This window comes from Microcaecilia unicolor, chromosome 5, assembly GCF_901765095.1.
Source record: "Microcaecilia unicolor chromosome 5, aMicUni1.1, whole genome shotgun sequence".
Classification (NCBI taxonomy): Eukaryota; Metazoa; Chordata; class Amphibia; order Gymnophiona; family Siphonopidae; genus Microcaecilia; species Microcaecilia unicolor.
The window spans coordinates 21024625-21049085 of record NC_044035.1 but is presented as its reverse complement, the minus strand read 5'-3'; the positions used below and the strand labels follow the sequence as shown (position 1 = coordinate 21049085).

The window sequence follows — 24461 nt, the reverse complement described above, 5'->3', positions numbered from 1 at the left end:
AAAGCCTGATGCATTTGGAAACCTGCTTCATTTACCTGCTTTATTGGAAGCCTGACTTATTTGGAAGCCTGCTTTATTTACCTGCTTTACTGGAAGCCTATGTGGTTGGAACCTGCTTGTTTGGGGATAACCTATGTACTGAAGTTTGTGACAGCTGTTATTGGCTTGATAATAAAAATCGTTTGACCTAACCACTGTCTGCAATTGTGGTGAGATCTGGAAAACGGCTGGTGGACGGCTCCACCTTGCTGGGAAGCAGTGGACCCTTTTCACAATACATGTGTTTTTCTCTCATATAATTCGCATATGCTCCTTCTAATGTTAGTAGCAGACAATACAGAGACTAGAGTTGGATTGTATTGACAGCTTGAAGTTGTTGGAGCTCATTGTATAGCGGTTATAGGTAATAATTCGTATCAAATATGTGAACAAAAATCAGTGTTGAGTCAATAATATCTTCAAGATATAAATGTGAACATAAGTTAACATCATAAGTTAACATTTTACTTTATCTTCTAGATTAAATGTAGTATAACTGTGATACATGTATGAGGAAAAGAGTAAATGAGGGATGCATGCATGCGTGAGCAGTTCTTACACATGAGGATATAAATAGATAGGTTTAGTTCATTATTGGTAAAAAAGTAACTATATCATTTGTTGTGATTGTCACTTTTGGATTGGGAGCACTCAAGTTTGTTCACTGCTGCTCATATGAACATATGGGAGATTTTCAATGATAGAGAAATTTGTCCACCCTCTAGGAATAACCTTTAACCCTAGGGTGGCATTCCGCTTGGGTGAGTCTTAACTCTGAGAATTTCTCCTTTCTACACACAAATTTTTTAATATTCTCATATTTTCATCATTTAATTTAATTTTACATAAAGCTCTCTATTTATAATCTCTAAGTAAGTTCTTTAAATAAGTTCAAGAAACCCTGGTTTATACTATTGATTGGCGTTGAACTCATGGCATTTTGGAGTATTATGTTCAGTTTTGGAGGCCGTATCTTACTAAGGATGAAAAAAAGACTTGAAGCGGTTCACAGAAAAGGGACGAAAATGGTATGCGATTTGCGTTGCAAGACGCACAAGGAGAGACTTGCTGGTCTGAACATGTATGCCCTGGAGGAAAGGAGAAACAGGGGTGATATGATACAGACGTTCAAATATTTGAAAGGTATTAATCTGCAGAAAAACCTTTTCCAGAGACAGGAAGGTGCTAGAACAAGAGGATATGAATTGAGGTTGAAAGGGGGCCGACTCAGGAATAATGTCAGGAATATATTTTTTCACAAAGAGGGTGAGAGATACCTGGAATGCCCTTCCGCGGGATGAGGAGGAGATGAAAACGGTAACGGAATTCAAAACTGCTTGGCATAAGCACAAAAGAATCCTGTTTAGAAGGAATGGATCCACAGAAGCTTAGCGGAGATTAGGAAGCAACACCGGTAATTGGGAAGCAAAACCAGTACTGGACAAACTTCTACGGTCGTGCTCTGATCATGGCTGGACAGATTCAGCTTCAGCTTAAGAAGTTAGCTTACTAGGCCAATGCTGGGCAGACGTCTATGGTCTCTTCCCTGAAAATGGCAAGGACTAATCAAGATCAAGTATACATATGTAGAATCACATCATACCTTGTACTATGAGTCAAGGCCGCCGAGAGACCGAGCCGGGCCTGGGGCAGGGGCGCCACCACCGCAGGGCCCACCCCCGGATCGCTGCTGCCCCCACCCCAGGATCGCTGCCGCCCGGCACAACTGGAAATACCTTGGCTGGCGGGAATCCCAAGGCCCCACCAGCAGAGGAGTCTTCTCCTGCACTCCAGCACTGCTTCTTCACAGTTCTGCATGGCCTGCCCCTGCGGCTGCTTTATATCTCAGGTCACGCATGCTCGGTTTCAAAACACAGCACGCGCGCCTGAGGGGAAAAGCAGCCGCATGGAACTTGGAAGGTAATGCGGCAGTCGACTGTGAAGAAGATCTGTTCTGCCTGCTATATCTGCTGCTCCTCCAGGTCCTCCCCAGCCTCCAAGGGGGGCCCGGCACCGGAGTTTTCGTTCTCCTGCTCCTGTCGGGATGCGATCAACCGGGTCCCGTCAAGAGCATCAGAGAGAGAGAGACCCTGGCACCGGGCCCCCCTTGGAGGTCCAGGGAATTTTGCCCCCACCCCCTCTCGGCGGCCCTGCTATGAGTTTATCTTGTTGGGCAGACTGGATGGACCGTATAGGTCTTTATCTGCCACCTTCTACTGTGTTACTATGTAAGATTATAGAATTAGGGGGTAGTAACCAGGGCAGTCTGGTTTTCAGGATACTCACAATTAACATGCATGAGATAAATTTCCATTGTATGCAAATTTATCTCATGCATTTTCATTATGGATATCATGAAAGCTTAACCGGCTAGGTGTAACTAGAGTGAGCATCAATATTAGCCAAAAGCTACCTCCAGAAACTAGATCAACTTGGAGAGGCATAATCGAACGGCGCCGGCCATCTACATGGGCGGCCATCTATATGGCCGGCGCCGCAAACAGCGGTCCTGAACCGTATTATCAAAAAAGATGGCCAGCCATCTTTCATTTTGATAATACGGTTGGGGCCGGCCAAATGTCAGAGATGGCCGGGTTTGAGATGGCCGGTATCAGTTTTCGCCGATAATGGAAACCGAGGCCAGCCATCTCAAACCTGGCCAAATCCAAGGCATCTGGTTGTGGGAGGGGCCAGCATTTGTAGTGCACTGGTCCCCCTGACATGCCAGGACACCAACCTGGCACCGTAGGGGGCACTGCAGTGGACTTCAAAAATTGCTCCCAGGTACATAACTCCCTTACCTTGGGTGCTGAGCCCCCCCAAAGCCTACTCCCCACAACTGTACACCACTACCATAGCCCTTAGGGATGAAGGGGGGGCACCTAGATGTGGGTACAGTGGGTTTTGGGTGGGGGGGTTGGAGGGCTCCCATTTACCACCACAAGTGTAACAGGTGGGGGGAGGGGCCTGGATCCACCTGCCTGAAGTGCACTGCACGCACTAAAAACTGCTCCAGGGACCTGCATACTGCTGTCATGGAGCTGGGTATGACATTTGAGGCTGGCATAGAGGCTGGCAAAAAAATGTTTTTAATTTTTTTTTTAGGGTGGGAGGGGGTTGGTGACCACTGGGGGAGTACGAGGAGGTCATCCCCGATTCCCTCCGGTGGTCATCTGGTCAGTTTGGACATTTTTTTGAAGCTTGGTCCTAAAAATAAGTGGACCAAGTAAAGTCGGCCAAATGCTCGTCAGGGCCGGCTTTCTTTTCCAATTATCGGCCGAGGGCGGCCATGTGTTAACAACGCCCCCGTCCCGCCTCCGACATGCCCCCTTGAAGTTTGGCCAGCTCCGCGATGGACAGCAGTTGAGGCCGGCCAAAATCAGCTTTCGATTATGCCGATTTCGCCGGACTTGAGAGATGGCCGCTTTGTGTCGGAAGATGGCCGGCCTTCTCTTTCGAAAATAAGCTGGTTGGTAGCTCAGTGTGTGGGGGAAGGGGGGGGGGGAGTCATCCTAATTTTTTTTCCAGAAGTCTTGGTGGACCCTGATCTTAGGAAGTGACACTGCTGGGAATCATTGCAGTATGTTTGCATACAACAGACTACACGCCTTGCCTTGGAGTTTAACCCTGTATATAGTGTGTAACCCACACCGGAGCTCTGATATTTGCACTGTCAGGTGTCACTGCTCTTTGTGCAGGCAATTGCACAAGAGCCTTGAAATTAACTTTTTGTTAAACGGCCACTTCTAGCCTCACATCGCTGGCTGTTATTGGCTCAAACGACTCCTACCTTTGAACCTGTTACAGTAAAAGTTCAAAGATTTGCTTCGGGTACAGTGTGGGGGATTTTATTAAAGCAGCACAGCCCAGCGATCCGGGCACAGTCCTGTCGCAGGAGCTGTCGTGAGAGGAGCAATCTCTCACGTACCCCCCCCCTCCCTGGAGCAGCCGCAGCAGACAGACCCAGGAAGGAATCCTAGATCAGATCTCTCACTGGAATATAAAGGTATGATGACCAAAGCTCCCGCGCTGGATTTTCACCTTAACCTCATACTGATGATTTTCTCCATCTAAATGTGTTGAGAGAGTCTTTTTATCAAATCATTGGCACATATAGGAGATATTTCAGCTGCATAATTAAAGGTGCATGACAGATTTTTCGGCCATTGACAGAGATATTGAAATTTCAAGTCAATTTGAACTCTGGTTGTCAAGGCAACAACACTAGATTAGTAAATAATCATAATATTTCTCATTTCTATATGAAGCTGTGCAGTGCCTCCTTTTGTTATTATTTAACTCGTACCTTTCCAGTAGTTGTTCAAGGCAAGTTACATTCAGGTATTTCTCTCTCCCCCCAGAGGGTTTACACTCTAAGTTTGTACCTGAGGAAATGGAGAATTAAGTGACTTGCCCAAGGGAATTTGAACCCTGGTAGCTCTGTCCCTGGCTGCCTTCAAATCCGGGCTAAAGGCCTACCTGTTTGCTGCTGCTTTTGACTCCTAGCTTGTCACTTGCTCGTAACCTTGTCTTCCTCTCGTCAATAATCCCTTTCCCTATGTGTCCTTCTGTCTGTCCTACCCTTATCCCTTATTGGTCCTGTCTGTCTGTCCTGATTTAGATTGTAAGCTCTTTTGAGCAGGGACTGTCTTTTCTTCATGTTCAATTGTGAAGCGTTGCGTACGACTGGTAGCGCTATAGAAATGATTTATAGTAGTAGTAGTAGAAGCCTGCCCTTGCAGATCAGCAACGCGGCTGCGCAGGCTTCTGTTTCTGTGAGTCTGACGTGCAGGACGTCAGACTCACAGAAACAGAAGCCTGCGCGGCCGCGTTGCTGATCTGCAAGGGCAGGCTTCTACATGGAATGCTGCTAGCGGAATAGCAACATTAACATTCCATGTAGAATCTCAAATAGTAGCAATAGAATCTCCAATAGTAGCAACATTCCATTTAGAATCATTCCTATGTGTCCTATCTGTCTGTCCTACCCTTATCTGTATGTCTGTCCTGCTTTAGATTGTAAGCTCTTTTGAGCAGGGACTGTCTTTTCTTCATGTTCAATTGTGAAGCGTTGCGTACGACTGGTAGCGCTATAGAAATGATTTGTAGTAGTAGTAGTAGTAGTTCTCTGGTTTTAACTGCTAAGCTGCTCCTCCACTGCACAATGCAGATAAATATTCAAGTAAAAAAAAGGTCCCTACGAAAAAGAGCTTACCCCCAAAGGGTACCTGAGGCAATGAGAGATAAAGTGTCACCTAGGACAATCTGAAATCTGCTCTGCATGCACGGGCTAGGGCAGGGGTGGGCAACCTCGGTTCTCGAGGGCTGCAACCCAGTTGGGCTTTCGGGATTTCCCCAACGAATATGCATGAGATCTATTTCCATACAATGGAGGCAGTGCATGGAAATAGATCGTATGCATATTCATTGGGGGAATCCTGAAAACCCAATTCCGTTGCAGCCCTTGAGGACCGAGGTTGCCCACCCCTGGACTAGGGGAAAGGGGAAATTCAGCTTCGATTCTTTTGTAGAAAAAGCCAGGACTGGCTCAGCTTGCCCTAGGTGACACGGAATAATCGGGCAACTGTTTTCCTGAATATTTTTGCCCAGGGCTACAAGGAGCCACGGTTGCAGAATTAGAGCTTAACCCCTGTAACCACTCGGCCCCTTCCTCACCGTACATCCCTAAACTGTACATATATGGGGTGTGAACAGTTGCATTGCTGTACAATTGAGTTATCGGTTAGGACATATTTGTCAACGATTATCCACAGAACTGAGTGCTCAGTTGATGATTATTTCATAGATAGTTGAGACTAAGGGAATATATTGCAGATAATACATGAATGCAGGGGTGTGCTGGTATATTTTTTAACAACGGGCTCTCTCTCCGGGCATAGCCGGCCCTGAAATTTTGTGTGTGTGTAGGGGGGGGGGGGGAATACATGCCTCTCTCTCCCCTCCCTTGTGCGGGCACGCTAGGCATACCTTTGCCGAGCCCCACCAGCCAATAAATGGACTGCCACCATTCTCTGCTGCTTGTTTCTGGCTCTGAGCAGCATGATGGAACCTTCTTGCGCTTGCATGAAAAGTTTCAGCCTGATGCTCAGAGACAGAAACAAGGAGCAGGGAGCAGCAGCAGTCTATTTACTTGGCTGGTGGGGCCAGCATCACTGCCAGCAATGTAAAAGAGAATTCAGGAGGGGGCCCAAGTCCACATTTTGGGAGTCAGTTGTTAAAGTAGCCATGGGGAGGCCTACTTTAACAACCGGCTCCCAAAATTCTTAAAAACTTAACAAACGGCTCTCGCGAGCCTGTGAGAGCCCGCTCCAGCACACCACTGCATGAATGCTACATTAGTTTATAGCAGTTGTACAAAGTTATTCAAGTGGAGGAGTGGCCTAGTGGTTAGGGTGGTGGACTTTGGTCCTGAGGAACTGAGTTTGATTCCCACTTCAGGCACAGGCAGCTCCTTGTGACTCTGGGCAAGTCACTTAACCCTCCATTGCCCCATGTAAGCTGCATTGAGCCTGCCATGAGTGGGAAAGCACAGGGTACAACAAAAATAAAATAGATACTGTTGGAGATTCTACATGGAATGTTGCTATTCCACTAGCAACATTCCATGTAGAAGGCTGCGCAGGCTTCTGTTTCTGTGAGTCTGACGTCCTGCACGTATGTGCAGGACATCAGACTCACAGAAGCAGAAGCCTGCGCGGCCACATTGGTGATCTGCAAGGGCCGATTTCTACACGGAATGTTGCTAGTGGAATAGCAACATTCCATGTAGAATCTCAAATAGTAGCAACAGTGGAGGAGTGGCCTAGTGGTTAGGGTGGTGGACTTTGGTCCTGGGGAACTGAGGAACTGAGTTCGATTCGCACTTCAGGCACAGGCAGCTCCTTGTGACTCTGAGCAAGTCACTTAACCCTCCATTGCCCCATGTAAGCCGCATTGAGCCTGCCATGAGTGGGAAAGCGCAGGGTACAAATGTAACAAAAATAAAATAGATACTATTGGAGATTCTACATGGAATGTTGCTACTATTGGAGATTCTACATGGAATGTTGCTATTCCACTAGCAACATTCCATGTAGAAGGCTGCGCAGGCTTCTGTTTCTGTGAGTCTGACGTCCTGCATGTACGTGCAGGACGTCAGACTCACTGAAGCAGAAGCCTGCGCGGCCACATTGGTGATCTGCAAGGGCCGACTTCTACATGGAATGTTGCTAGTGGAATAGCAACATTCCATGTAGAATCTCAAATAGTAGCAACAGTGGAGGAGTGGCCTAGTGGTTAGGGTGGTGGACTTTGGTCCTGAGGAACTGAGAAACTGAGTTCCATTCCCACTTTAGGCACAGGCAGCTCCTTGTGACTCTGGGCAAGTCACTTAACCCTCCATTGCCCCATGAAAGCCGCATTAAGCCTGCCATGAGTGGGAAAGCGCGGGGTACAAATGTAACAAAAAAAAAAAAAGCAAGCAGAAGCTGGACAGTGAACAAAGATTATGAAGCAAGAGCCAATTAACATCCATCGTATTTTTACCAGTTACTGTAGTTTTAAATACAGGGGTACAGAATGGCCTGATAGAAAAGGATTTAGAGGGGGAAAACAATAAGCCCACAGTCTGATTTTCAGCACATTCGCAATGAATATGTATAAGAGAAATCTGCATATATTGGGCCCCCAATCTATGAAATATTTCACCTGCATATTCACTGTGGATCTCCAGAAAATCAGACTGGTTGGGAGGTTTTGAGAATAGATTTGGGATGTGCAGTTCTAGGATCAAAAGAGGCTGGAATTTTAGTGACGGCCACAAGTCCATAAGGAGACCTTGAATACGTTGCAAGTCAGTTCACTTGCGGGAGCCTTTTAAAAGAACACTTCTCTTGAGCATGCCATGCCATTAGCTTCCAACAATTTCAGGACACGGAAAAAAAAAAAATTCACCGAAAACAGAGAATGTGCAAGTTTTTTGCTCGAGCTGTTCTGTGCAAAAGTGTCTTACTGCTTCCTTTGCACAAGTGGTTTTCAGCTCACGCAAATTCATCTGTTTTTCTAACGTACTGTTTCCTTTGGAGGGACTTGTCTTCTTATTATGGGAGGCTTTTCCTCCCTTGCTTTTATCTGATCAGGCTCCCAGCACAACACCATCGATAATTCCTAGCCCATACTTGTGACCCATGCATAGGTAACGAAGGTGATGTGGAGGGACACCCAAATCTTGACATTTAGGTCGTCCTTAGAGATGGTCATCCCTAGATTTGGTCGTTTCTGATTATCGGCAATAATGGAAACCGAGGACGCCCAGCTCAGAAACGACCAAATCCAAGCCATTTGGTTATGGGAGGAGCCAGCATTCGTAGTGCACTGGTCCCTCTCACATGCCAGGATACCACCCTAGGAGGCACTGCAGTGGACTTCATAAAAAGCTCCCAGGTGCATAGCTCCCTTACCTTGTGTGCTGACCCCCCCCCCCCCAAACCCACTCCCCACAACTGTACACCACTACCTTAGCCCTTAGGGATGAAGGAGGGCACCTAGATGTGGGCACAGTGGGTTTCTGGTGGGGTTTGGAGGGCTCACATTTACCACCACAAGTTTAATAGGTGGGTGGGGGATGGGCCTGGGTCCGCCTGCCAGAAGTGCACTGCAGTACCCACTAAAACTGATCCAGGGACCTGCATACTGCTGTCATGGAGCTGGGTATGATATTTGAGGCTGGCATAGAGGCTGGAAAAAATATTAATTTTTTTTGGGTGGGAGGGGGTTAGTGACCACTGGGGGAGTAGGGGGAGGTCATCCCCGATTCCCTCCAGTGGTCATCTGGTCATTTAGGGTACATTTTTGTGGCTTGGTCGTAAAAAAAAAAGGACCAAGTAAAGTCGGCCAAGTGTTCGTCATGGACGCCCTTCTTTTTTCCATTATTGGTCGAGGATGCCCATGAGTTAGGCATGCCCCAGTCCCGCCTTCACTACGCTTCCGATACGCCCCTGTGAACTTTGGTCATCCCCGCGACAGAAAGCAGTTGAGGACGCCCAAAATCGGCTTTCGATTATGCCGATTGGGGCGACCCTGGAAGAAGGACGCCCATCTCTCGATTTGTGTCGAAAGATGGGCGCCCTTCTCTTTTGAAAATAAGCCTGATAGTCTACTGGGAGCCTCAAGGGCCGCTATGCTCCAGATTCTATAAAGCGCACCTAGAGATTATAACAATGCATTCAACTTAACAAGCTTATGAGCTCTGATAACAGCACTTAACAAGCAATAATGAGAACTAATTGGCACCGATTAGAATTTACACGCACAACTCACTAAACATATTCTGTAATGCGTGAAGGCAAAAAGGGGCGTGGTTATGGGCAGGGAAATGGGCATTTTGTGGGCGTTCCAAAATTTACATGCATAGTTATAGAATATAGTCCAGTGTGCCTAAATCTACATGCCGGGATTTACGCCACATTTTAATTGGTCTAAATGGATGCACATAGTTTTAGGCGTTGAGATAGCGTATTCTATAATCGGCGCTTAAATAGAGCACCTTTAGGAAAATTGTGCTCTGGAGTGTCAGTCTGGGATACAACAAACTCACTGCTCCAAACTTTCTGTTCCTGGTTTTTGTTGTTTTGGTTTTCGTTTTTTTTTTTTTTTTTAAGTAAAATGTTCTGTCTCATGTTTGGTAATGTAGGAGGCCAAAATAGCGTCAGCTCTATGCAGCAGAGACTACTCTTCTCATCAGGGAACAGGTGAGAGTTCATTCAGAAAACGGAGATAGGAGAAGTCAACAAACCCTTTGGAGATCTGCATATTTACTGACTAAATTTGCACATTTGGGGACACTGACACACTCTTCTTCACCTCCACAGCACCAGTATCAAATGTTTCGAGCCGCATCACCGCCCTTCCCTCTGAAACTGGATTCGTAGCTTTGTCAAAGAGTTGAAAGAGAGGTCTGGTTCTGAACCCAGATAGTCCCCTCTTGGTGACAGCCCTGACCTCATGCTGAATAAACAGAAAATTAAAAGTATTCCAAAGGTCATCTTTACTCATCAGGCTTCGCTGTTTGCCTTTCCTAGGGCTTCTGGTTCTGGATAGCTGTCCAAATTTAAGTGCCTTCTGCTCTTGTAATTTTTTTTTTTAAATCCTCGTCTGTAAAGCTGGTTGTGTGCGGTAAATGCAGATTTATTACAATGCATGAGGACACTTTTACTGACTTGAAGGTACAAAACCGGAAACCCAGTTCCATGTCCTCATGATTTGCTGCTTTAGTCCTGGTCTTCAAATTTCCCATTCCAGTACATGCTGGGCCAATCCTTCTGCCTGCAGGACAGCTCAGAGTAGAGCACATTGGCATGGGAGGTGTAGATATGCCAACCTGTCTCCATAAAATGTTGGATATTATTAGGAAAGGTATGGAAAACAGGTGTGAGGGTGTTATAATACCATTGTATCGCTCCATGGTGCGACCACACCTTGAGTATTGTGTTCAATTCTGGTTGCCGCATCTCAAGAAAGATATAGTAGAATTGGAAAAGATGCAGCGAAGGGCGACTAAAATGATAGCGGGGATGGGATGACTTCCCTATGAAGAAAGACTAAGGAGGCTAGGGCTTTTCAGCTTGGAGAAGAGACGGCTGAGGGGAGACATGATAGATGTATGTAAAATAATGTGTGGAATGGAACAGGTGGATGTGAAGCGTCTGTTCACGCTTTCCAAAACTACTAGGACTAGGGGCATGCGATGAAACTACAGTGTAGTAAATTTAAAACAAATCGGAGAAAATATTTCTTCACCCAACGCATAATTAAACTCTGGAATTCGTTGCCGGAGAACGTGGTGAAGGCGGTTAGCTTAGCAGAGTTTAAAAAGGGGTTAGACGGTTTCCTAAAGGACAAGTCCATAAATCACTACTAAATGGACTTGGGAAAAATCCACAATTCCAGGAATAACATGTATAGAATGTTTGTACGTTTGGGAAGCTTGCCAGGTGCTCTTGGCCTGGATTGGCTGCTGTCGTGGACAGGATGCTGGGCTCTTTCCCAGTGTGGCATTACTTATGTACTTATATCACCCTGAGATGTTAACCCCATTCTTATTATCCCAATGCATGCTGACAGATAATCAGGTTTGGATTCCATTAGGATTGGGCTCGCATCTCATAAGACATGCAATTAAGCTCACAACATCTGTATTAAAATGCACTGGCTTGTGTTCAGACAGTTTGAGTGACTAGACCCAGAAATGCCAAGTTATCCTGTTGCAGGCTGGAGACGGTTTTGACCTTACATTGCAATGCAGTGTGGGATTTGTAGTGCCTCACCATGCTATCAGTGCTGCAGGTCCCCTAATGAAGTGGTCAGAAATCCAGGACTGTCCCAAAATCTCCAGCCTGGATCTGGGTAACCAGGTATCTCTGTGGACCTGGAAGAAGAAAGCACTTGCATTAAGATGATGTGGAGTTGGGTTCCTTTATTCTTATTTAAAATTTTTAGTAGGGTTGTGCATTCATTTGAAATGATGTCAGTTCATTTTGTTTTTAGCTCAAAATGACAGGATAACCCCCCCCCCCCCCCCACCCCCCAAAAAAAATTCTGTTTCTTTTCTGTCTCATTAATAATGTATAATAGTGCACAAGATTCACAGCATTGTCTGAAACAGAAGTTAAATAAATAAAGCAAACCTTAAAATCCAGAAAACAGCATAGAAAACTAAACGGAATGAAAATGTTTGCCCTGCAGACCCCTAACGCTTACACAGATATTTTTTTTAGTCATGGAAGGCACCAGAAACCGGACAGGATGGTAAATATATCTATTCTTGTTCCATTTCACAACAGCAATGCTCCCTGATAAACATCAGGCCTTTGCACCTTGATTCTGATGACTTTAGATGTGACCGTTGATCACATCAGTGGCCTTCAAGGAGGTCGGAACAGAGCGGCTGTTTTCAGCATGTCTGTCATTTTCTCTTTCACATATCCTGCTGAGAACCCTGTGACAAGCTTTGTCAAATAAACACACACATGTGGCCTTTGCAATTTTGCTTATCAATCTATCTTTCTAGATAACACTCTTATTGTACCCTCGGCTGGTGATGTGTGTTCACTTTTATATACATTTCGAGGGCAGTGTGCTAACCTGACAAAATATTTGCACACAATTTTCAAAATAGCAGGCACTATTTTTCGACCAGAACTTTATGAACAAAGGAGTTGATATTCAAGACGATTTATTTAACTGGCCAATTAAATTGCCCATTTGTGGCTAACCGGTCATTTTCAGCAGCACTTAACTGAAAATAACCAGTTAGCTCTGAACTGAAAACCAGCTATTTTGGGGGCGTTTCTGGGAGGCGGAGCTGGCATTTGGCCAGTTAAACGTCAATATTCAGACCTTAACTGGCCAAGGTAACCACATAAATTGGACCGCATAAAAGTTAGCCCTATCTTTGGGGTCTTTTGCTAAAGTTGCGTTAAAAAGTGGCCAACGTGGGTTTCCCACGGGCTGTGGCCACTTTTAGCATGGCAGTTAAATGGCCGCATTTGGGGGGGGGTTGTAATGGCCATATGCTAATTTCCCCCATACTGTATAGCCATTACCGCTAGGAGCTCTTACTGCCACCTCTGCTAATTGGATAGCATGCGCTAATGTGCCTACGCTACCCAATTAACACATGCACACCTACTCTCTGCCCCAGACACGCCTTCCACTGCAAAAAAATATATATATATATTTAACGCAGGAGTAGCACGCTGATGGTCAAACTACCATGGGATGCCTCAGCGCATCTCGCGGTAGTGCCCTTTTACAACACAGTAGACCTGCATTAGGCCTATCGTGCCTTTTATTTATTTATTTGCTGCATTTGTATCCCACATTTTCCCACCTCTTTACAGGCTCAATGTGGCTTACACCATGCCGTAATGGCGATCGCCATTTCCGGAATGAGAAGTACAGAATATTATTGCAATTAAAGTACAGAAAATATAAAGTAAATTAGAAGTAATTAGATATACAATTCATTTCAGGTACTTGAGATCAAGGGTAATGTATAATGTTCAGTAATGACAATGTGATTAAAGTAACCAAATAAAAGAGTTCAATGTTAACTTGTTCTGATAAAGTTTTGATGTCCGGTCATTTATGAAGGATCCTTTTGGTAAGTCTCTTTGAACAGGTTAGTCTTTAGTAATTTCCGGAAGGCTGCCAGGTCGTGCGTTGTTTTTATAGCATTCGGTAGTGCCTTAGTAAAAGGGCCCCTTTATTCGGTAAGCCATGGCCGGTTAAGTGCTGAATTATCGCACTTAGGGGTCCTTTTACCAAGCTGTGGTAAAACAGGCCCTGCACTAGTGGCGGGGACCATTAGTTCAGGGCCTGTGGCCCTTTTTACCTCAGCAGGTAAGATTGCTTTTATCACAATGGCCATGTGAGGGGAGCAGTTACCGCCACCTATGCTCTCAAAAGCCAGAACTTGCCAAACAGCAGAAGTGGGTCTGGGATTTTCTCTCCGACCTGTCAAACCATCACTCCTTCCCCCCCCCTCCGGTGCCCAACCCCACCTCAGAGGCCTACCTTTATGATAGTAGTTGGAGGAGGGAGGGACTAGTGCTCCCTCCCTCCTCATAAGGCGCCTCCTCAAAATATCAGCGCCCTACCCTGCCCAGTGCATCCTGGAATGCACTGGGTGGGGCTAAACCCTTGTATGGAACTTATGCCCCACCTAACACATCCCAGAATGCAACAGGCAGGGCATGGCACCACCATTTTGAGGAGGCACCAGAAGAGGAGTGAGGGCTAGTCTGTCCCTCCTGCAAGTACTACTATGAAGAGGTAGGCCACTAGGGAGGAGAAAGGGAGAGAGGGATAGTGGTCCCACTGCACCACCAGTGTTTTTGTATTTTGTGGGTGAGGGGCTTGGAGGTCCACATGTCCTCCAGATCTTGTGTTTGGGAGGGGGGCAGGCTGTCAAACCTCTTCATTGGGTCTCCCCCTTCCTCCCTTGCTGGCAAACCGTAACACCAGCTCCAAGCTGGCGTAGGGTTTGCAGCAGGAGCAGCACCCTTGTTTGGCGCACTGCCTAATGATCGTGAGGGAGGAATGTGGGAGACCTTGTTTTCATGCATTTGCATGCAATTCACAGTCAGAGCCAGCAAGGGCATTGTTACATGTGCTCGCCAGCTCTGATCATCGGGCTATTGGCCTCTAGCACCCGCTTTTGCTTCTGATCATCAGTATGATAATTTGATATAACTGATATTTAATGGCACAGAGTTTCAGAGCCCATTCATAATATAGTCCTGTTAAAAGTCTTATTTAATCGACATGTAGACTTTATAGGAATTGTCAGTCTAACGTCGTGAATTGTCCAAACGGTTCTTCTTGGTTGATGCTTAGAAATTCAATAAACAAAAAATGTATATTTTATATTTTGCTCACACCTTTTTCAGTAGTAGCTCAAGGTGAGCTACATTCAGGTACTCTGGATATTTCTCTGTCCCAGGAGGGCTCACAATCTAAGTTTGTACCTGAAGCAAATGGAGGGTTAAGTGACTTGCCCAAGATCAAAAGAAGCAGCAGTGGGATTTGAACCAGCCACCACTGGATGTCAAGACCGGTGCTCTAACCACTAGGCCACTCCTCCACTAGCAACAGTCCATCTCGAATCTCAAATAGTAGCAACATTCCAGAATCTCAAAAAGTGGCAACATTCCATGTAGAATCTTCAATAGTAGTAACATTCCATATATTTATTTAGATTTTGCTCACGCCTTTTTCAGTAGCAGCTCAAGGTGAGTTACATTCAGGTACTCTGGATATTTCTCTGTCCCAGGAGGGCTCACGATCTAAGTTTGTACCCGAGGCAAATGGAGGGTTAAGTGACTTGCCCAAGATCACAAGGAGCAGCAGTGGGATTTGAACTGGCCACCTCTGGAAGGTGGTACCTTTTGATTGAGCTACATACAATTCATGATTAGCTTTTGAGATGTTACACTCCCTTCAGTCAAAACCAAATGAACAGTACAGAACAAAAGATGACCTTTCCTGAGTATTAGACATGAGTCACTGATGACTTTGTAATGGTGGTGTGAACACAATAGGATAAGGGCAGGGGTTAAATATGTTGCCAGAGTGATAAGAAGGTGACAGAGAGGAAGGGAGTGTTGGGTCAAGAAACAATTAAATTAGACCTACATGTTATCATCTTATGCAACATATTCCATAGCATTTATCTGGATACACAGACTTTTGTTTATCAAACTGTTAAGGAATGAATTAAACTTCCTTAAAAATGAGGTTTGAAAGGAATCATCAATCCTTTCGTAAACGGCTTAAAACATAATTGATTTTAAAATTTTGTCCACATGTCCTCCAGATCTTGTGTTTGGATTACTTTATCTGGTTAGATCTCCGGAATATCACTTCTATTTGGATAGGGGCGGCAGCCCTCGTCACTCGTTCTCTGGGTAAAATTAATAAAAAATTTCAAGACTGCAAAAAAAAAAATTTTGTTGGACAAGCACGCAGTTAAAACACACCTTTTACTAAGCTTCCGGAAGCACTAATGCGTGCTTACCACAGGTTAAAACGCTCTACCGTGGGGCATGCTCACACGTCCCGTGGTACTTTATGCATGTGCTTGCGCTACCCACATGCTAAAAAATCGTTCTTATTTTTTAGTGTTGGGGCGGATCTGGGAGCAGAGAGAAGGCATGTTTTACGCTAATCAGTTCATGCCGCTACATTGCTGCACGCTAATCGATTAGCATATGGTTATCATGTGAGCCCATACTGCCTACATAATAGGTGTCGGTAAGTGCTCATGCGCTAATGGGAAAATTAGCATGTGGCCATTATTGATGAAATAGAAAAATTGGTCATTTCCCGGCAGCGCTAAAAGAAGCCTTAGCATGCGGAAAAGACTTGCGCAGGACATAGTGAGGACTCTTTTTAGCGCTGCTTAGTAAAAAGATCCCTATCAGGCTTATTTTCGAAAGAGAACAGCGCCCATCTTCCAACACAAATCAGGAGATGGGTGTCCTCTCAGGGTCACCCAAATCGGCATAATCGAAAGCCGATTTTGGGCATCCTCAACTGCTTTCCGTCGCGGGGACAACCAAAGTTCACGGGGGCGTGTTGGCACCATAGCGAAGGCGGGACTGGGACGTGATTAAGGGATGGGCATCCTCGGCCGATAATGGAAAAAAGAAGGGCGTCCCTGACGTGCACTTGGCCAACTTTACTTGGTCCATTTTTTCTTGCGACCAAGCCTCAAAAAGGTACCCAAACTGACCAGATGACCACCAGAGGGAATCGGGGATGACCTCCCCTTACTCCCCCAGTGGTCATTAAACTCCTCCCACCCTCAAAAAAACCCCTTTAAAAATACTTTTTCGCCAGGCTCTATGCCAGTCTCAAATGCCATACCCAGGTCCATCGCAGCAGTATGCAGGTACCTGGAGCAGTTTTAGTGGGTGCAGTGTACTTCAGGCAGACAGACTCAGGCCCACCCCCCTACCTGTTACACTTGTGGTGGTAAATGTGAGCCCTCCAAAACCCACCACAAACCCACTGTACCCACATGTAGTTGCCCCCTTCATCCCTAAGGGCTATGGTAGTGGTGTACAGTTGTGGGAAGTGGGGTTTGGGGGGCTCAGCACCCAAGGTAAGGGAACTATGCACCTGGGACCTTTTTCTGAAATCCACTGCAGTGCCCCCTAGGGTGCCCGGTTGGTGTCCTGGCATGTCAGGGGGACCAGTGCACTACGAATGCTAGCTCCTCCCACGACCAAATGGCTTGGATTTGTTCATTTTTGAGATGGGCGTCCTCGGTTTCCATTATCGCCGAAAACCGGGGACGACCATCTCAAAAACAACCTAAGGACGACCATCTCTAAGGTCGACCTAAATTTCATGATTTGGGCGTCCCCACCGTATTAACGAAAGATAGACGCCCATCTTGTTTCGATAATGCGGGTTGCCCCGCCACTTCGCGGGGACGTCCTGCGAGGACGCCCTCATGAAAACTCGGGCGCCCCGTTCGATTATGCCCCTCCACGTATGTAACACTGTAAATGCACAAAAAGCAATCTAAAAAGATGAACCCACAGAAGCATGTAAGTACTTCCTAACTAGGATGTGGTATGTGCTCCCCTTATTCATTTTTAGCAGGTGCCATGCACCAATAGGAACATTAGTGAACAACCTGCAAATATTAAAAAAAAAAAAAAAGGAAAAAAGCCCTAAAAATATGCCACTTTAGATCTGGACTTTGCATGCAGGAAACTCCCATGTTAAAACACAGTACGCTCCGATTTGACAGCACGTTAAAAGGGATCCTAAGCGTTTTGAGCGTATTTGTTATCAGAAGTATTTTTTTCCAAGTATTAATTGAGACATGCTCTTTTGGAGTGTTGTGATTACAGTGCTCGAGCAGTTTGTTTGGTGCACACACAGATATAGCATCTATGAAACACCTCTTTTCGCCTTTCTACCTCTGAAATTTCTATTCATTTATCCATGTCATCTTGTAAACTTACATGGTGGAACCTTCTCCAGAGTCTTTTTGTAGTGTTGTAAGCATGACTTCCAGGGTTTGGATGTTACCCTTCTGGAATCTGAAATGGTAGACATCAGACTTTATTTATTTATTTATTTGTTACATTTGTACTCCGCACTTTCCCACTCATAGCAGGTTCAATGCGGCTTACATAGTAATAGGATTACAAGCAAAGTATAGAGAAAAACAGGTAAATCTTAGCAGAGTAATGGAGATGTGTGGATAGGTAATATTATTATTAATAATATTAATATTATTAAGAGCTAGTTTTAGACTACACAGAGATAATCAGAGGAAAGGTCAGGGTAAGTATAGGGAAAATTGGAGGAGGTGTGATATGAGTTATAGCCGTAGTTGCAGGATCAGGTGATGAATAGATGGGATAATAGGGTTAGGATGTGGCGTTTGGGTAAGCTTCCTTGAATAGATGGGTTTTCAGAGATTTTCTGAAGGGTAGGTAGTCTTTGATAGAATGGATGGGTCTGGGTAGAGCGTTCCAGAGTTGACTACCTTTGAAGGAGAAGTTGGAATCAAACGGAGATTTGTATTTGAGACCTTTGCAGTTGGGATAGTGCAGGTCAAGGTAATTTCGAGAGGATTCTGAAGTGTTTCTGGTGGGTAGGTCGATCAAGTTGGTCATGTAACTCGGGGAGTCTCCATGGATGATCCTGTGAATCAAAGTGCAGACCTTGAAGTTTATTCGTTCTCTAATAGGGAACCAGTGAAGTCGTTCACGAAGGGGTGTTGCACTCTCAAATCGTGATTTACCAAAAATGAGTCTGGCTGCCGTGTTTTGGGCAGTCTGAAGATTCTTCAAGATTTGGACCTTACAGCCTATGAAAATGCTACTGTAGTAGTCCACGTGGGACCACGTAGTCCACGTGGAAGTAGACTTCCTTGAGTGGCCTTGTTAGTTTCAAAACTGTGCTGCAAAATATAAAAACTCAAACCCAAAAAGGTTAATAGACTTAAACCTCACAATAAACCAACCAATTAGAGCTCCTTTTACTAAGCTGCGGTAAAAGTGGGACTGCGCTGGCATCAGTGCGTGTTTTTGACGTGCTCTGAGTCCTCCTTTTACCACAGTGGGTAAAAGGCTGTCCATTTTTGACAAAATGAAATGGCCGTGTGATAAATGAACCACTTACTGCATGGCCATTTCAGTGAGGAACACTTACCACCGCCCACTGAGATGGCGGTAGAGGCTCCCACGCTAACGCAGCGGTAACTGGGCAGTGCGTGGCGCTGCCCGAATACTGCTGGCTAAGTTCTGGCGCTATAAAAATCAAAAAACCCCTGTAGTGCCGGAAATGACGCACGCTGGGGGTGGGAACTACAACCAGGCTACCAGAGTGGCAATCAGCAAGCCCGTTGCTGTGCGCCAAGTCTTTAGTAAATGGGCCCTTTAAATTTGTGTCATTGTGAAGATGGAGGAAAAGACTTCAGTATTGCTTCTGCCTAAATAGCATTTTCTTCAGGCATCAGTCAAAAACCTCCTCCTTCCTTCTCTTGTATATTTTTTTTCTTTTTTTTAATGTATTTTTTGTATGTTTATATGTCTTCTATATATATCAGTTCTTTGTATACTCACTCAATAGCATTTTCATACATATGCAAATGGGATAACTTAGCTTAGCTCAACAATATCTGAATCTGCTGTGTAGCGATGTTCTACGGAGGTGCTACGTTTCGCTTTATTCTTCTTCAGGAGCCACCTTATATAACCACTGCGCTAAGTTTCCATCAATCTCTCCACGCATCTGACAGCTAAGGGAAATATCGGATGCGTGGAGGGATTGATGGAAACTTAGAGCTTCTCCTCCACTGCTAACTCCAGGCTCCGTTCCTTTTATCTTGCTGCATCATATGCCTGGAATAGACTTCTTGAGCCGGTACGGCAAGCTCCATCTCTGGCCGCCTTCAATTCTATGCTAATAGCCCACCCTTTCGATGCTGCTTTTAACTCCTAACCTTTATTCACTTGTTCAGAACCCTTATTTTATCATTTTAATATTCCCTTAGCTCTTGTTTGTCCTGTTTGTCTGTCCTAATTAGATTGTAAGCTCTGTCGAGCAGGGACTGTCTCTTCATGTTCAAGTGTACAGCGCTGCGTACGTCTTGTAGCGGTTTAGAAATGATAAGTAGTAGTAGTAGCTTACCTCTGTACAGCATTGCCGACACAGCAGATACATTTGCATATGTATGAAAATAATATTGAGTGAATATAAAGAGAACTGATGTATATATATGACATATAAACTTACAAAAAACACATAAAAAAGAGAAAAAACATACAAGAGAAGGGATGAGGAAGTTTTTGACTGATGGTGGAAATGAGCTATATGCCTGAAGAAAATGTTATTTAGCCATAAGCAATACTGAAGTCTTTTCCTCCATCTTCACAATGACACAAATTTAAGACTGCAAAATATTAAAAAACAGAACTTTGAGGTCTCACTTTCCTTGTCTATGTTCCTAGACCATCATTTTCTCTATAATCAGGAGACCAATCCAAATTGTGAATTAAAATAATTAAGAAGTCAATGCTGAGACACACTAGCCAGGGTGTCATGTGTTAATTAATGTTGATGTTCACAACTGGATGGGTCTGAACATGCAAAACAAGTGAACAGCACAATTAGCAGCAAATAAAACATCTTCTCCTCCTCCAGCTCATGTGCTCATTGCAGTGCGTCAACATTATTTATTTATTTATTAGGATTTATTTACCGCTCTTTTGAAGAAATTTACCCAAAGTGGTATACAGCACAAACAATCTGGACATAGGCAATAGACAATTTCAGCAGAAAAAATATCCATATGGCAGTACATATGATGGCATCATATGCTACTTACAATGTCGACATAATGCAGAATAAGACATCTTAATAGACATTATAGGGTGTAAACGTAGGTGGGACATATGGAGGGGCATAATCGAACAGAAACGCCTATCTCCATGGGCGTTTATCTCCGAGAACGGGTCCGTGAAGGGGCGGACCCAAGCGTATTTTCGAAAAAATTAGACGTCCATGTTTTATTCGCCAAGTTGTGAGCTGGGCGTTTTTGCTTTTCAGCGATAATGGACAATGAAATCGCCCAGCTCAAAAACGAATAAATCCAAGGCATTTGTTCGTGGGAGGGGCCAGGAGTCGTAGTGCACTGGTCCCCCTCACATGCCAGGACACCAACCAGGCACCCTAGGGGGCACTTTTACAAAAACAGAACAAAAGGTAAAAGAGCTCCCAGGTGCATAGCACCCTTCCCTTGTGTGTTGAGCCCCCCAAATCCCCCTCAAAACCCACTGCCCATAAGTCTACACCATTACCATAGCCCTAAGGGGTGAAGGGGGGCATCTACATGTGGGTACAGTGGGTTTGGGGGGTTGGATGACTAAGCATTAAGCAGCACAATTGTAACAGGTAGGGGGGGATGGGCCTGGGTCCACCTGCCTGAAGTCCACTGCACCCCCTAACAACTGCTCCAGGGACCTGCATACTGCTGCCAGGGAGGTGGGTATGACATTTGAGGGTCAAAATAAAAAGTTGTGAAACATCATTTTTTGTGGTGGGAGGGGGTTTATGACCACTGGGGGAGTCAGGGGAGGTCATCCCCGATTCCCTCCAGTGGTCATCTGGTCATTTAGGGCACTTTTTGGGGCCTTATTCGTGAAAAAACAGGGTCCAGGAAAAGTGCCCTAAATTCTAGCTACAAACGCATACTTTTGTCCCATTATCTGTGAAATGCGCCCATCTCTGTTCGGCAGATAACCACGCCCCAGTTCCGCCTTCGCCACACCTCTGACACGCCCCCATCAACTTTGTCCGCATCCGCGACGGAGTGCAGTTGAAAACGTCCAAAAATCGGCTTTCGATTATACCGCTTTATTCGGTTTTGTGAGATAAACGTCCATCTTCCGATTTAGGTCGGAACTTGGGTGTTTTTCTCATTCGATTATAAGCAGGATGGACAGATAAGGTAGAGAATAAAGGCACTAATTTAATGAAAGTTATACTCTTGAGGTCAGAAAGATGCATGAATATAATCTTAGCTAGAGGAGGAGTGGATAAGCAAGACCTGCTACAACCTGTGTAGTTGGTGTTAGTCCGTGTGTGTGTGTGACTAGCAAGTTAGTTGCTTCTTCCATTAAATGCTTGGAAGAAGAGCCAAGCTTCTCACCTACTTCATGAAGGAGAGATAGTCCTGCGTTAAGTAGAGTCTATCGAGGAGTGCATTCTAGAGTGTGGGGCCTACTCCAGAGAAGGCTCGTTGGCGGGTGTTCTAAAGTACAAAAGAACTTCCTCGCCTTATGTAATTACATCCCAATGTAATTGTCATTGGTTTCTTTGTTCTGTAATCCGCTTCAGACTTTTAGAGGTGTGAGCTGAATATAAGTCCCTGGAAAAGTAAAGTATATAGACTATGAAAAATCATCATCCAAAATCATGATCATAATTCCCACCCATAAATCAGGATTTACCACCACCATTGATAAGGTTTACCAGATTATAAGAAGAAGAAATCGTGGCTAGGTTTACCTCCATTTTTGAAGATTGCTTTTATGAACCACTAAATCCTTTACAATAATTAATATGTAGATAACGAGAGGGAGGTGGAAAGTAGAGTGGGGAGGATTGGATGAGAGATTAAGTATTTACAGTAGAGCCATGTCTAGATAGAATATGGGGGTTGTTTTAGAAGCTCTATTCTTGCTTTGGCCATCTGAAAACTGGCATCTACATGTCCATATCCCAATTTTACAAAGGCAGGATATGGTCGAATAACACTGCAGTACATCCATATGGCAAGGGAGAATAATTTGGACCTGTTTTGGGTTGGATTTGGCAGGGTCCAAAATATGAATGTCCAACTCTGGTCACAGAAGGGGAAAGGACATTCATGTCTAAAAAGATGGCCGTTGTTATTTAGACCTGGTACCTGTCACATCCAGGTTACAAAAAGGTGCTCTGAGTGAGAAGTTCTCCACAACACCACCTTATACCCCAAGGTCTGCTGTCCCTCTCCCTCTAACTCTCACTCTCCCCTGAATATGAGACTGGCAAGGGATACCAGGCTCTATGACAGCTTCAGGTATTATGGACATTCTTAACGGAGCAGTGTGTAGTTCTGAGGAGTAACCTAATGGTTAGTGCAGTGGACTGAGAGCCAAGGAACCCAGGCTGAAATCCTAATTTGGCTCTTTTCTTTAATTGTGATCCCTTCAAGGACAGTGAACTAACTATTACGATACCTGGAAGCTTGAAGGCTATTGAAGTGGTGTACAGTAAGTATTTTTCTGTTGCTGGAGGGATCACATTTACAAAAAGAATTACAAACAGCTGAAGTGGGATTTGAACCAAGGACTCCTGGGCCCTCTGGCTTGGATGAACATCTATGTAGCCATTTTATAAGTTGGACATTTTTATGCAGACATCCATGCAGGGTTGCTGAGAGACAAAGTTGGGCCCGGGGTATGGGCAAGGGCAGGGCCGCTGCTGCCGCCACCACCCTCCCTCTCAGGCTGCCCCTCAGGCCACCTCTTACCCCTTACTCCTTACCTTCCCATTGCTTCTCCCTCGGTCTGTCACTCTCCTGCTCCTGTGTGCCAGGGCCCGGGTTATCAAGTTAGTGCAACCAGCCAGGACCCGAAACACAGGAGAAAGTGAGAGACAGACCGAGGGAGCAAAACCTTCTGCCTGCCTCCAGAAGTCTTGCTGGTGCCATGCTCCCCTTGGATGCCAGCCCTGTGGAATCTTGCCGCCCTGCACCCCCCCCCCCCCTCCTCTTGGTGGCCCTGCATTCATGACCTTTGTTTTCCCCATTCATAACTTGGATGTTTCAGTTTGTAAAATGGATGTTCATGCTAGAGGTTTTCAGCACATGGATGTCCATCTCACATGTATTTTAGACCAGGCTGTGAGATGAACGTCCATTTGCGACGTGCTGCCTTGGGCATCCATATTCTGAGTTGGATGTCCTTTCTAAAAGGCCCCTCCCCATCCTCTGACTTAAGAGGCAGCGCAGTGATTGACGTGTGCACAGGAATTCCGTGTTTTTTTTGTCTATAATCCAAGTTGGCATAGTCGGTGTACACTGCCCAATTCTGGAGGATGCTGCTGTCAGGAAAGCAACTCATATGTGAGAATGGACAATGAGTTTCATTGTCAATGGAGTGGAGGAGAAGCCTAGTGGTTAGTGCAGTGGACTTTGATCCTGGGGAACTGAGTTCAATTCCCACTGCAGCTCCTTGTGACTCTGGGCAAGTCACTTAACCCTCCATTGCCCCTGGTACAAAATAAGTACCTGAATATATGTCAACCGCTTTGAATGTAGTTGTAAAAACCTCAAAAAGGCAGTATATCAAGTCCCATTTCCTTAAATAATTTTTAGTGGCATACACACACCTTTCTCCACCAAAAATTATAAGGACTTTTTCTGATACAACAAACCTTTTTTTTTCTGTAGGATATCATGTTGCTCGTTTTCAAAGCACATAGGGTCCCTTTTACTAATCCGCGTAGGCACCTATGCGCACCCAACACGTGTCATTTTGAGTTACCGCTCGGCTACTGCGTGGCCCTTGTGGTTATTTCATTTTTGATGTGCATCCGCTACGCCTGCCGGAAAATATTTTTATTTTCTGGCGCACGGGCGGTAATCGGCATTTTATGTGTGTAGACCATTACCACCTGGTTACCGCATGAGACCTTACTGCTAGTTCAACGGCTGGAGGTAAGGTCTCAGACCCAAAATGGATGCGCACCAGTTTTCTTCTTGCTGCACATCCATTTTCGGCAAAAATTTTAAAAAGGCATTTTTTTACAGGTATGCTGAAAAATGATTCTGCACGCGCCCAAAACAC

The 24461-nt window shown here is 45.2% G+C and overlaps 1 protein-coding gene across 3 annotated transcripts in view; it reads left to right on the top strand.

Moving 5' to 3' along the window:
* ACSL5 (acyl-CoA synthetase long chain family member 5) overlaps window positions 1–24461 on the top strand; it is a 96355-nt gene that overhangs the window by 888 nt on the left and 71006 nt on the right. The window contains exon 1 of one of the 3 annotated variants that reach the window (XM_030202732.1): window positions 3866–4045. The exons of 1 other annotated variant lie outside the window; for it this stretch is intronic. The gene's annotated coding sequence lies outside the window, so the exon portion shown is untranslated. Of the gene's footprint in view, window positions 1–3865; window positions 4046–9768; window positions 9789–24461 lie in introns of those variants that run through there. One more of the 3 variants, XM_030202734.1, reaches the window with a different exon arrangement.